The following is a 7,500-nucleotide window of genomic DNA, read 5'->3' as shown; positions in this document are numbered from 1 at the left end:
AATCATGTGTATAACATGGTTCTGACTTACTTTAGCAACAGCCATGACAACACCTACTCTATCAGTTAGTTCATTTTCACAATTTTGTTTGATAGGCCATTTTGAAATTGGTAATGTTAGAAATTTTGGTCCATTTTGCCAGGCAGAATTTTCACCAAGTTTTCTGGGACTACACGGTTTAGAGGTCATATCTGCAACATTTTGAATTGAATCAACCCACCACCATTCCCTTGAATCAGTTTTTATTTGTATCTCTGCAATGCGTACCGCAACAAATGTGTTGAATCCATGGGACTCCTTTTGAATTTGTGATCTTACAATTGTTGAGTCAACTATGTGATAAACTGACTCAAACTCCCATGAAAACTCCTTTACTATGAGTTCTCATCCTAGCAGCTATGAGAGCACCACATAATTCCAGACGAGGAATAGACATTTGTTTCACTGGTGCAATCTTATTTTTTGCCATTATCAGACTTGATTTAAACTTATTATCACTGATTTGCCACCTCACATATGCACAAGCCCCATATGCTTGCGTGCTACCATCAGAAAATATTACTAGGTTCGGCTTACCAAAAGCATTAGATGGCTTTAAGGGTCTTCTAAAAGTTAATGACTCCAGTCCATACAATTCTTTGAAAAACGCTTTCCATTCGTTCATCATGGAATCATCAAGTGGATCATCCCACTTGATTCCACCACATTTCGAGTTACTTTTGGAAATCATGGATCTCATCAAGATCTTAGCTTTTGAGTAATACTGGTATAACCAACCCTAATGGATCATACAACGATGCAATTTGACTCAATATCTTTCTGCGTGTTAATATTTCTGGAAATTTATAATCAAATTCACCTATATCTAAATTTGGACCACTCCTAACATTTCTTATTCTTGGTGTAAAGTTGAGTCTTACAGCAAAGGAAAAATAGTCATCTACAGGATTCCATTTTAAACCTAAGATTTTCTCACTATCAGATTCTATTATTCTTATATTGCAGTTTTCATAATGCCCGCTGATTATCCAGTGCTTTATTCTGAAACTTCCCTGAGACAATACCCTTTCAGTATCCTGTATTAATTTGATTGCGTTCTCGATGGCATCAGTAGAATACAGTATATCATCTACATATGTATTATTAAGAATCATATCTTGCACATCCGGGGATTCCTTACCGAATTGTTCTACTGTATGTCTCAAAGCTACCATAGCTATAGTACCACTGGGCCTATCTCCAAATGTTACTGTGGTAAGAACATACTGATCAGGTGGCCTACTATCATCCAAGTCCCCTCATACAAATCTATGCGTATGTTCATCTAGTGTGCTGAGTTTTACAGTATGGTACATCTTTGCTATGTCACCCACTATGGCTATATTATCTTGCCTAAATCTACACAACACTCCAGCAAACTGTTCAAAATATCAGGCCCCTTAGCCCAAAAATCGTTTAACCTCTGTCCCATATAAGATGCTGAAGAATTGAAGACAATGCGCACTGGGGTTGAACTAGATTCTGGCTTCAACACCTCATGATGATGAATATAGTGAACTGGGCCATTGTACTCTTGAATCTCCTTATTGGTTAATTTCCTAGCTACTCCCTTCTAACCATATCTTCCATCTCTTTCTGATATTTTATTGCATACTCATTCCCAAGTTTCCTTAATCTATTCTCTGTTGTTCTTAACCTAGCATTTGCTACCTTATGTTATTTTTCAAATGATTTGGATCTCTTATCCAAGGATACCTTACAAACCAGCATTTCTGTTTCTCATCATACGTTAATCCTTCCTCAATCAATTTCATTTCCTTTTCTTCTTTCAAACTTACATAATTGGGTCCAGGACAAACCTCTGCACATACATTTAATACATTGTGGATTACACCTTGTTCCCATTTCTTCTATGGCAAAAAATTTATCTAACTGATCCTTTAGATTTTCTGTTGGCTCAATACTGATTTCATTCAAATTTACTGAACTTGAAAGTTTATGAATTCTCACAAACACATGATTACTAGTAATAACTTGATTGGTAATTTCATCATGTCTACCACGTATGCTGAGCCCAAACTGATTTTCTAGCAACTGGAGACCCTTATTTGTTTCAACAACCCTTGGCAATATTTCACAATAATTAGCACCAATAAGCATATCGATTTCCCCATGTGGGCGATTCAGCTCTAAGTTTGATATTCCTTCAAAAAGTTCAGATACCCTGGATAAGTCTACTTTCTTGATTTTGGCTGTTATTTCATTAATACCAACAGCATTCACATTCCAAACTTTACCAGATTTATCAATTAGTGGTACACAATATTCGTTGCTTGAGTGATATTCAACCGCATTGCCCACTTTGATCATGGATAAATTTATATGCTTTCCACTTAAACCCAATTTCTTAGCCATCCTATTTGTTATAAATGAAATATCCGCTCCTGATCCCACAGTACATTAACAGGCATGTTCTTACTATTCACCATACTGATATTCAACAACACTGCAAATCCCTTTTCTGATATCGCTTTGTGAATACTATTTTCTACTCTATCGGAATGCAATAGTGGATGATGATTGCAATTTTACCTTCAATAATGACATCACACAATGTACCCACCTTGCAGCTACGAGCAGGATGATATCCCCTTAGACACCTAAAACATATTCCATTACCCTTCCCTTTATAATCTCAAATCTTTCTTTGCTACTACAACCATTGAATTTATAACATTCTGTTATATCATGACCAATTGAATTGTGTAACAGACATCCTATCCCCTTACTATCTGCCTTAGGTTTAATACCTTTCACCATTTCTGTCAAGTTAACAATACAAGATTCAAATTCCTTATTTTTTATACTTTGTTCTTCCCCCATTTTTTTCACCAATTTTATCAATTCCGATTCATTCTCAACTGTGCTGTCAACATGATGGACTGTTGCCTTATTATCACTACCGCTACTCCTAACATTAGAGTTCATATATTCCAAAATTTTTCTCTCCTTCTGTAAGAACTTCAACAACTCAGGAAACAGACTGCTAGTTACTGATACCTCATCTGCTTTAATTACCCATTCTCTCTTTTGAAGTGAAGGTAAAACCTTTTCTATATGGCTGACAACGTTTGCACTATTAAGTTCATCAGAGAGATTTACCTTTTTTAAATCAAGCCAACATTGCTCAACCTGATCGACCATTTTAATAAATCCTTTGGTATCATCATCATAAATTTTCTTCAGAGATCTAAGCTCACCAACCACTAAGTCTACAATCTTTCTTGAATTCCCAAATTTATCATCCAAACGTTGAATCATTTCATCATAATTACCCTCTGAGCCCTTCACTGCTTGAAGTGCTTCTCCACCTAGACACATTTTGAGAGCATATGGATCAGTACCGTATATACTCTTTACTAAATTCTCATAATCTTCCTTAAAAGTTGGATAGTCCCTTAAATTACCTTCGAACATTGGTGGTTCAAATTTCTTTACTTTAACCTTCGATTTATCTGTTGCCTTTACATCCTGGACACCTTTGAATATTTTTGCACTTACTTCACATTTTAATCTTTCACTATCTAAAATATATTGCTGGGCTTCTTCTTCTAAACTACTATAGGCTAGCTTATCCTCGTTTTCATATATAAATTGTATCAGTTCATCATTTTGATACTCTAGGCATTTAAAGGCTTCAACCATTTCCTCATAGTTCTTCGTTAACACTGATAAATCATCACCTCGATTGATTCCTTCATTGCACATAGTCACCTTCCTGGTGAACTTCCCTTTGTTGATTGCCCTCTTCCTCTTCAGGGCGACGAGTTCCTCTTGCACACCCATGGCGGATGAAGTTGAAATGTACTGGGATGTTCAAGGATGGACCATAAGTAGTAACAGTTTTTATTGCCAACTATAGGTTTCAACCTGAAATAAATATATATTCCATGTAATAAAAGAAGAATACAATCCAAACCAGCCATACAAATTTTGAATTTTCCCTAATTTTCCCAATTTCATTATCAAAAAAAATATTTGTCCTTAATACAAGCCTTCTAGTAAAGTACATGAACAATCCAGTATTGATATGTGTATGTCTAACAATAACTGTTTATAGCAATGTAAGTAAATAACACTGTAAATTATGGTACTGTAGCCACTAAAGCACTTGGCATCAAATTAAATGTACTCATATCATAAAGCATTACTGTATATATACATAGAATCCAATTACCAATAAGGGCAATTCCAATTGAAATATCATACAACATCCATAATACACTGTATTGCACTCACTTCAATGGCCTCACTATCATAGGCCTTGAACCCCAGTAGGAGATTGCCAAACACCAATATCCCATCACTTGCCGGCCTTACATGTCACTGACTTCATTCTTGTGTTTACATCCATAAGAATAACACCTGTCACCACCACTCAACACAATAGGCAGTACCAGAGTGGTTAGAAAATTTTACGGCAGTTCGCCTTCTCCCGCTAACCGTGCGACACTGAAATATGGGTAAACAAAAGATATTCCAGATGCGCAATAAGTTACAACTCGCTCCAACCCACATCAACATTTTTCAAACAAATATATCCTTATTGTATTATGAAGTTTATCATGTTAGTGATACAATATATATATATATATATATATATATATATATATATATATATATATATATATATTTTTGGCGCATTTATACATATTGTATATTTTTTGGACGGATATGTAGTATATATATATATATATATATATATATATATATATATATATATATATATATATATACATATATATATACATATGTAGTATGTATTTTTGACGCAATGTATACATATATTGGACGCATGTACTATATATTTTTAGACGCTGTATACATACATTTTTTACTTATGTATGCTATTTTTGATGCATGTATGCATATATATTTTTGACGCATATATACATATAGTATATGTTTTTGACGGATGTATACATTTATTTTTGACGCAGGTATACATGTATTTTTGAAGTATGTATGCATATATTTTTGACGCAAGTATACATCCTTTTCTTGACGTATGTATACATATATGTTTTTAATTTATGTATACATATATTTTTCAACTCGTGTATACATGTATTTTGACGCATATATGCATAAATTTTTGACGCATGTGTACATGTATTTTTGACGCATATATAGCCTATATACATATACATATACATATATATTCTATATCGAGAATTACGGATTATCGTACAAAACAGATTCTGCCTTTATTGGAGAGCGGAAATCCGACCATATTTCAACTCGGCTTCAAAGGGGAAAATCTCCTTGCTTTTAGTCACCATAGCTTTGGTATATTTGCTTTGCTTCAAAGGAATATATCTCCCTCCCTTTTCCTCTTAGCATTCCTTCCTTCCTGCTTCTCTGGGGCTGCTTCTCTTACATTGTTTCTTTGGGTGGACGTTATTCCCACTCATCAGCGGTCCCCTCTTGAACAACTAATATCTCTCTCTCTCTCTCTCTCTCTCTCTCTCTCTCTCTCTCTCTCTCTCTCTCTCTCTCTCGCTTTCAGGCTCTTTTTTCCCGCATCGGGAATAGTGGGCTTTGAGTGGAGTTTCGTTTGTGTGCTCAATTGTGTATAGACAGGCGATTTTAAGTGTAAAAAAAAAGTTTTTTTAGATGTTTATTTTCGAGAGAAATCAGAACAGAAAAGTTAATTATCTGAAGATTATTATTTACAATTAATGTAGAAAACTTGCGTAGATTTACCCTTTTTCTTATTTGTTGGGTTAGATGAATCAGTAATTATCTCCAATAGAATAAGGTAGTTATCTTGAGATTACTGTTTACAACTAATGTAGAAAATTTGCTGACAGTTATCTCCCTACTTATTTGGTCGGGTTGGTAAATAAATAATGATCTTCAATAAAATAAGGTATTTAGCTTGAGATTATCACTTACAACTAATGTAGTTCTCATTTGTTCGATTTGGTAAATAAGTAATTATCTTCAATAATATGAGGTAATTATCTTAGTATCATTTATAACTAATGTAGAATTGCAAGAGTTATCTCCATTCTCATTTGTTCGGTATGGTACATAAGTAATTATCTTCAATAAAATAAGGTAATTATCTTAATATCATCTATAACTAATGTAGAATTGAAAAGGTTATCTCCATTCTCATTTGTTCCGTTTGGTAAATAAGTGCGCAAATGGATAAGGCGATTAAATCATGAATGAGACCTGAAATAAAATGCATTTTATAAAAATATACAAACCAGCTTAAGTATAAATGACTCAATATTCGATAATTGTTAGTCCAGTCTATCGCAAGGGAGGAATTCGCCCCATTAAGTCGTCACTGATTGATAACACCCAGATATTTGCGGTTATTGTTTATTTTTATTTTCATTATTTTTTTCTCAAGAGGTTATGGGATTTAATATGATTCTTGTTCTTTTCACGTCTAGTGGAAAGTCGAGGTTTCTCTGCAATTGGGGAAGTCTTCTCCTTTCACATTCTCTTGTGTCTTTCGGAATTCTTCTGTGAATTTAATTTAGTTTTAATTTAATTTAGATTGTTGTGGTAAATATGAAAATGGATTGCAAGAATTCTTAATGGTCATGGAAGGTGATATAAATATTGATTTTAAAAATTCGTAGTCATGGTAGGTGATATAGATATTGATTTTAAAAATTCGTAGTCATGGTAGGTGATATAAATATTGATTTTAAAAATTCGTAGTCATGGTAGGTGATATAGATATTGATTTTTAAGAATTCGTAGAAGTTATGGTAGGTGATATAGATATTGATTTTAAGAGTTCGTAGAAGTGGTAGGTGACATAGTTATTGATTTAAGAGTTCGTAGAAGTCATGGTAGGTGATATAGGTATTGATTTTAAGAATTCGTAGAAGTCACGATAGGTGATATAGATATCGTGGGAAAAAGACTAAAGAACAGATGGTGTGGGGGGGAAGGTTTGGGAGGGTAGGATAAATACAAAGGGAAAGTAAGTCTTTGTAATGCTAACAATATATATGGATAAGTTAAATAGGTTTGTGTGTGTGTGTATGTGTTTTTAATGACATCGGGGTAATTCGATATTTCACAATTTTTCTTTATTTTCTGTCACATTTTAGTATTACAGTACTTCTGTAATTTACAGTCTTCATTTGCATCTTACATTATGAAATTCATTTCTTTAGTATTTTTCCCTCCACATTTGCTTCCTTTCAGATCAAAAATGTATTAAGTCTCTGTTACTTCTGTTCACATTCACACAATAGGTATTTTTGTGAATGGACCTCGTACACAAACACACACCCACACACACATGTATATATGTAGTAGAAGGATCCACAGCAATATTCTTATTTATCAAGACGAAATATATTTGTAGAAATATTTACAATGCATTGTAAATATTTCTACATATATATTTCGTCTTGATAAATAAGAATATTACTGTGGATTTTTCTACTGATTACTTAGAAGCAC

General features: G+C 33.6%; 1 long non-coding RNA gene across 1 annotated transcript in view; it reads right to left on the bottom strand.

Moving 5' to 3' along the window:
• Window positions 1-4,616, bottom strand: part of LOC135221609 (uncharacterized) — a 6,605-nt gene extending 1,989 nt beyond the window's left edge. The window contains exons 1-2 of the long non-coding RNA XR_010316043.1: window positions 4,300-4,616; window positions 3,775-3,930 (exon numbers count right to left, since the gene is read on the bottom strand). This is a non-coding gene — a long non-coding RNA (uncharacterized LOC135221609). The remainder of the gene's footprint in view (window positions 1-3,774; window positions 3,931-4,299) is intronic.
• Between the last annotated feature and the right edge of the window lie 2,884 nt (window positions 4,617-7,500).

This window comes from Macrobrachium nipponense, chromosome 3 (genome assembly GCF_015104395.2).
Source record: "Macrobrachium nipponense isolate FS-2020 chromosome 3, ASM1510439v2, whole genome shotgun sequence".
In the NCBI taxonomy this organism is placed as follows: domain Eukaryota; kingdom Metazoa; phylum Arthropoda; class Malacostraca; order Decapoda; family Palaemonidae; genus Macrobrachium; species Macrobrachium nipponense.
The sequence above is the reverse complement of the archived record's forward strand: the minus strand, read 5'-3'. Positions and strand labels throughout refer to the sequence as shown.